The 6,665-nt window shown below is 38.4% G+C and overlaps 1 long non-coding RNA gene across 2 annotated transcripts; it reads left to right on the plus strand.

The window, feature by feature from the left end:
• The first annotated feature begins 3,633 nt into the window (after positions 1 to 3,633).
• Positions 3,634 to 5,351, plus strand: LOC141656115 (uncharacterized). 2 transcript variants are annotated; one of them, XR_012548351.1, is made up of 6 exons: positions 3,634 to 3,805; positions 3,902 to 4,063; positions 4,350 to 4,505; positions 4,589 to 4,741; positions 4,856 to 4,947; positions 5,064 to 5,351. It is a non-coding gene; the product is annotated as an uncharacterized LOC141656115 (long non-coding RNA). The 2 variants fall into 2 exon arrangements; XR_012548350.1 differs by lacking the exon at positions 3,634 to 3,805 and having other exon boundaries at positions 3,913 to 4,063; positions 4,187 to 4,505.
• Positions 5,352 to 6,665: the final 1,314 nt, after the last annotated feature.

The following is a 6,665-nucleotide window of genomic DNA, read 5'->3' on the forward strand; positions in this document are numbered from 1 at the left end:
CCAGTCCAAATTAATAAATAATAAGACCATAATCATAATTAAATATTATGACCTAACCTTGATTATTAATTAGTACACTAAGCCTACCATATTAAATAATTGGACCTAACATTCCTACAATATCTACCACTAATCGTATGATGACAAAATAAGAACAACACAACAACTAAGCCTACAAATACTTACCCATTACCGTATGAATGACAAAACAAGCACATAACCAAACCTTCCTTTTCTTCTAATTCTATCTCCATAATTATCTATTTAATTAGTGCTCAAGCATGACATCTAATTCACGTATCCTTGCCTTCTTTTGGCCTTTGCATCATCTTTATCATCTTGGTTATCAATATATTATGATATTCTACCAACACCTTCCCAGCACGCGGCTACCAATGTATTCCAAGGCCTTCGGTGGATTTTATTTCGATCACGGGTCTTATATCGAGTCTTTGAGCACATTCGAGAGTCATTTGTTAACATTTAAGGTAACACGATTCTACCGATTCTATTATTATTACTATTATTCGGGGTTGTATGCATATGTGCTAATTGTTACTATTTTGGAATTGTGTGGTGGAATTTGTTTTACTGTATGATGACAATTATTGTTATTGATATAATAATAGTAGTAATAATAATTATATTTGGTGAGATGGGTTTAGTCGTCTAATTGATATGTTGGAACTTTATGGTGATAAAGAAAATACGAGTTTGATTCACAGTGGTTTAGTGTAATGGTGAATTAGGGTCCGTAATAAATTAATAAGATAGGTTTGGAGTTGATTAATACTACTGGCTTAGAATGACGTATGGACACAAGGAGAATTTGTGGGTTGACTTCTATTAATTATGCTTATACTATTTTGGGAATATTGTTTCGTATAGTATATTATTGTTGTTCCTTTGATTTTGGCTCGTGGGTGAGTAGATTTTTAAAAGTCTCAGACTTTAAGTGTTGTTAGATTCCTTTAATGGAATATTTGACAATATCGATATTGAAATTGAGATGGAAATTGGTTACTGGTATTGAGTTATGATTTATGGGGCCTTTGAGCCGGGTTATCTTTACGGTCCGGAGTGACCATGGTATTGAATTATATTATTATGAGTTTGAAATCGATATTGAGATAGAAATATTGTTTTGCGGGTCTTATCCGCCAGTTCACTCACCCCTTGTCCTTGGTCTTAGGTTCGACGATGAGAATACGATATCTGGTTACTTGGGAGTATTATATTATGAGACGGAGTAATGAGTGATATGGAGTAATTAGTTGAGATTGAGATTAGTAAAGGGGAGTGTTTTTATTATTCTCTCTGTTTATTTATAATTTTTGCATGTCTGTGTTTCCACGCCATGACCAAAAACTATTCTGCTTATATTAAGGTATTATCTGTTACTCAGCTTTCCGGCTGACGTGTTTTCTCCCTTTTGGGCTACTCGTCATGGGGGTAGTTCCTTTCTGTCTTCCGATTTTCTTTCGGGTGACTTCATTTCATTGCTCAAAAGGATTTGATTTCGAGTCAAGATTTTTATTAAAGACTTTGAGAAAGATTTATTTCGGTTGCTATCTTCGTATATTTTATTTTAAACATTTGTAAGAAGAGACTTTGTATATTAATTATAATATCCTTGTATTTCGGCCAATTTTGTATGTAAAAGTAAGTTTTAATTTAGCCGAAAATCAGGGGTGTTACAATTGGTATCAGAGCGGTTTCGTTCTTGGTCAGGTGTTGAGATCGTCACATCTTAGCACCGTTCTTTAAACTTTCTAAACTTTTCTTAAATTTTGAGTTGTCATTTCATTCATTTTTTTGAAAATTTTATGTTCGAGGACGAACTTTATTTTTAAGGAGGGTGGAATGTAATACCACTAAATTTTCAATTTGTTTTATTTTCTAATATCGAACTTCGGGGACGAAGTTCATTTTAAGGTTTTTTAAGATAATACCCCGTATTTTATATTACTATTTAAGTCGGATAAATTATTGAGTCAAAAATTATGTTAAGTTATTTTATTTAACTCGCGTCATATCGATCCAAGTTATTTGACACGGGTTTATACGGAATTGTCCAGTCCAAATTAATAAATAATAAGACCATAATCATAATTAAATATTATGACCTAACCTTGATTATTAATTAGTACACTAAGCCTACCATATTAAATAATTGGACCTAACATTCCTACAATATCTACCACTAATCGTATGATGACAAAATAAGAACAACACAACAACTAAGCCTACAAATACTTACCCATTACCGTATGAATGACAAAACAAGCACATAACCAAACCTTCCTTTTCTTCTAATTCTATCTCCATAATTATCTATTTAATTAGTGCTCAAGCATGACATCTAATTCACGTATCCTTGCCTTCTTTTGGCCTTTGCATCATCTTTATCATCTTGGTTATCAATATATTATGATATTCTACCAACACCTTCCCAGCACGCGGCTACCAATGTATTCCAAGGCCTTCGGTGGATTTTATTTCGATCACGGGTCTTATATCGAGTCTTTGAGCACATTCGAGAGTCATTTGTTAACATTTAAGGTAACACGATTCTACCGATTCTATTATTATTACTATTATTCGGGGTTGTATGCATATGTGCTAATTGTTACTATTTTGGAATTGTGTGGTGGAATTTGTTTTACTGTATGATGACAATTATTGTTATTGATATAATAATAGTAGTAATAATAATTATATTTGGTGAGATGGGTTTAGTCGTCTAATTGATATGTTGGAACTTTATGGTGATAAAGAAAATACGAGTTTGATTCACAGTGGTTTAGTGTAATGGTGAATTAGGGTCCGTAATAAATTAATAAGATAGGTTTGGAGTTGATTAATACTACTGGCTTAGAATGACGGATGGACACAAGGAGAATTTGTGGGTTGACTTCTATTAATTATGCTTATACTATTTTGGGAATATTGTTTCGTATAGTATATTATTGTTGTTCCTTTGATTTTGGCTCGTGGGTGAGTAGCTTAAAGTCTTGTACTTTAAGTGTTGAGCAGTTCCTTTAATGGAATATTTGACAATATCGATATTGAAATTGAGATGGAAATTGGTTACTGGTATTGAGTTATGATTTATGGGGCCTTTGAGCCGGGTTATCTTTACGGTCCGGAGTGACCATGGTATTGAATTATATTATTATGAGTTTGAAATCGATATTGAGATAGAAATATTGTTTTGCGGGTCTTATCCGCCAGTTCACTCACCCCTTGTCCTTGGTCTTAGGTTCGACGATGAGAATACGATATCTGGTTACTTGGGAGTATTATATTATGAGACGGAGTAATGAGTGATATGGAGTAATTAGTTGAGATTGAGATTAGTAAAGGGGAGTGTTTTTATTATTCTCTCTGTTTATTTATAATTTTTGCATGTCTGTGTTTCCACGCCATGACCAAAAACTATTCTGCTTATATTAAGGTATTATCTGTTACTCAGCTTTCCGGCTGACGTGTTTTCTCCCTTTTGGGCTACTCGTCATGGGGGTAGTTCCTTTCTGTCTTCTGATTTTCTTTTCAGGTGACTTCCGCTGCTGTTCAAAAGGATTTGATTTCGAGTCAAGATTTTTATTAAAGACTTTGAGAAAGATTTATTTCAGTTGCTATCTTCGTATATTTTATTTTAAACATTTGTAAGAAGAGACTTTGTATATTAATTATAATATCCTTGTATTTCGGCCAATTTTGTATGTAAAAGTAAGTTTTAATTTAGCCGAAAATCAGGGGTGTTACATCTCCTACTACTGTCGTTCCTGGACTGCTGTTGGAGGTATGAACCTTTATTTTGCATTATGAAAGATCATTATTTCTTTATTTATTCCCTTTGAATTATGAAAGATCATAAATGATTATCTTCGTTTTGCAGGCGTAGGTGTACTCCTACTTTCCCAATTTTGCGCCCAAGAGGACGGAGCCTGAGCCGAGGGCGTACCCGGTCATGAGAGACTGAGTGGTGTGCCATAGGAAGAGCCAGCGCTCTTCTTACGATGTTTGTCGACGAGGCGTGAATGCCCGGAAGTTGGAGGACGTAAGTGCTTTTGATCCTTGTTCGATTATTTCTTTTCATTTTTATTTAGAAGTGATCATAAGAATGACCCCCTTTCCCACTTAGAGCCGATCATAGGAATGACCCCTCGTTTGCTTATTTTAGTGGGTGCCCAGACCTTGGGAGGATTACCCTGACGCTCCAGCTTTCGTGGCCGAGGTCCTTCGTCCTAGGAGCCCGAGTCGGCTGTTGCTGAGGGCGCCTATGGGATCTGTGTGGTACTTGGGCGAGCGTTTGACTCGGCAGTGCTCTCGTGACACTTTTGCAGTTCCCATCGATCCTCCACGGACGATGTTTAAGGAGCCTTCTGACGCCGAGAGAGAGGCGGACTTGGCAGACGCGAGCGGTGACGCCCTTCTCCTCCCTAGCGAGGAGTACTCTGAGTTCGTTCGCCAGAGCGAGGTTGGCATTTGGGCCGATTGTGGTAAGTATCTCACTTTTCTTGTTTTGACTTGTCGAATGGCGATTGATCGTCAAATAAAATAAAAAACTGATTGAAACTCGTAGGAGATCGAGGTGGCAGGCGTCGAGCCCCCAGCGTACCCAGAGTCACTTGAGTATACCGACGCGGCGGGGATGACAACGATCTCGGAGATCCGTGACTTCGGCGAGGAGGTGACAGACGCTGGCCTGGAGGAGTGGCAGCACTTAGTGAGGAGGGTAAGCCCCCAGCTTCGGCTGTCTTTTGCTGTCTTTATTGCGTAAGAATGCATTTGTTTATTGCATAAGAATGCATTCGTTCTTTTCTGAAAACCTTTTGTTATTCAAATGCAGGTGGCGCCGTCTCAGCACGTGGCGCTCTGGAGGATGGCCAACCGGCTACGGGCCACGGCCATCGGGCACTTGCAGGTGGCCGAGGACGACATGTATGAACCTCTCATTCTTTTTACTTCGTTTCAAATTTTGTTGCAATTTCTCGCGTTTTTGTTTTGAAATGGTTGAATGAAATGATTGAAATGAGGCATTTCTCTATCATTTGCAGAGAGAGCGTGACCTGGAGCACGAGCTGGCGCAGTCCCAGGAGGAGACAGCTCGTCTGTTAAGGGAGTTGGAGGTCAGGGACGCTGAGATCCCTACTCTCGAGGCGACCGTAGCTGAGCTGAGTGGCGACCAGGAGTAGCTGTTTTCCCTTTTTTTATAGCCTTGTATATACTTTGTACCTTTTGGACTTCATGTCGGACTTTTTGGACCTATTTTTGGGCGAGAGCTCCAGTTTGATGTACATATTGCATTTTGGTTGTATATATGACAGCCTGAGTGCCTTTGCTGCTGGTTGTTCGTTGTTCCTGCAGGTTAGCTAAAAAAGAAGGTTTGGTAGATGACGGTTTGTGCCGTCATGCTGCCGAAATTTACATAGAAATTACAAATAAAAACACATAACACGTAGATGGCGTAAATTGGCGCAAAATGAGAAAAAGTAAAAATAGTGCCCAAAAATGAGCAGAAATGACAAAAATGCATAAAAGTGCAAAAAGTGCCCAGAAATGAGCAAAAATGACCAGACGGTAAGGAGGGCTACCCCCTAAAAAACGTGAAAAGAAATGTATAAGTGTGAAATGAGGAGTGAAATGATTCCCCTAAAAAAGAAAATAAAACAAAATGGGTAAGTGTGCTCGTTTGGCGAAAATGTCGATTTCGTCTCGAAAAGCGAATCCGAAAAGAATTAGGAAGTATAAAATTTGGTAATTTGACGGAATTACCAAAATAATACCCCATAGGAATAGGAAATTATAGCAAAAAACAAATTAGGAAAGATCCAAAGTTGAAAATCACGGAAAACAGCCTAGGGAAGAGGCGCAGCAAGAGCTGCGACTCTTCGAAGAGGCGCAGCAGATGCTGCGCCATTTTCCCAGCTAGTCAGACCTTGACAGAAATTAGGAAATTGCGTTTAGTATAAATAGAGACTTCGGGGAAGCTTTTATTGACACAATTCCTCCATCTTTATTCCGTCTGTCTCATAAAAGCTCTCATATCTTCATAAAAATTCAAAATCATGGATGCTTTTGAAAACCGTCTCAAGGAGTGGACGAATGAGTTCACGAATGTTGAGAAACATGACATGGGTGCGTTTAATTTAGGATTGATCTTGAGTCTCAAATTAGTAAAGATTGTGAAACCTTTCTTGGATGCCTGTCTTGATTATTGGGACCCTAATTTTCATGTGTCCGCCTTTCCTGGAGGCAATATTTTTCCTTTCCCTGAAGAAATAGCTGCTATTGGAGGATGGGAACCAGAAAATGCACCCGCTATACCCTTTAGCTCTCAAGGATATAAGAGTAAATTTAGAGACTTGCTCGGATTGACCAAGGCTGAGGTTGACCGTCTTGTGACCTCGAAAGGAGTTCGTATGTTTGACTTTATTGACCGATTTATAAATAGGGAGGACCCTTCTATTTCTTATGTTGCGAGATGCAGGGCGTTCGGGTTTTGTCTAGTTCACTACTATGTTCTTCAAGGGCATGTTGACAAGGAGATGAGAGGGGATCCCTGTTTTCTGAGCCCAGTAGAACAAATGGAGCTGCGCAAGAGCCCAGCATGCCTTTGCTTAGGAGAGACCATTCTTGGTTTGGATAACAGAAAAGCC

Source organism: Silene latifolia, chromosome 5 (assembly GCF_048544455.1).
Source record: "Silene latifolia isolate original U9 population chromosome 5, ASM4854445v1, whole genome shotgun sequence".
Taxonomy (NCBI): domain Eukaryota; kingdom Viridiplantae; phylum Streptophyta; class Magnoliopsida; order Caryophyllales; family Caryophyllaceae; genus Silene; species Silene latifolia.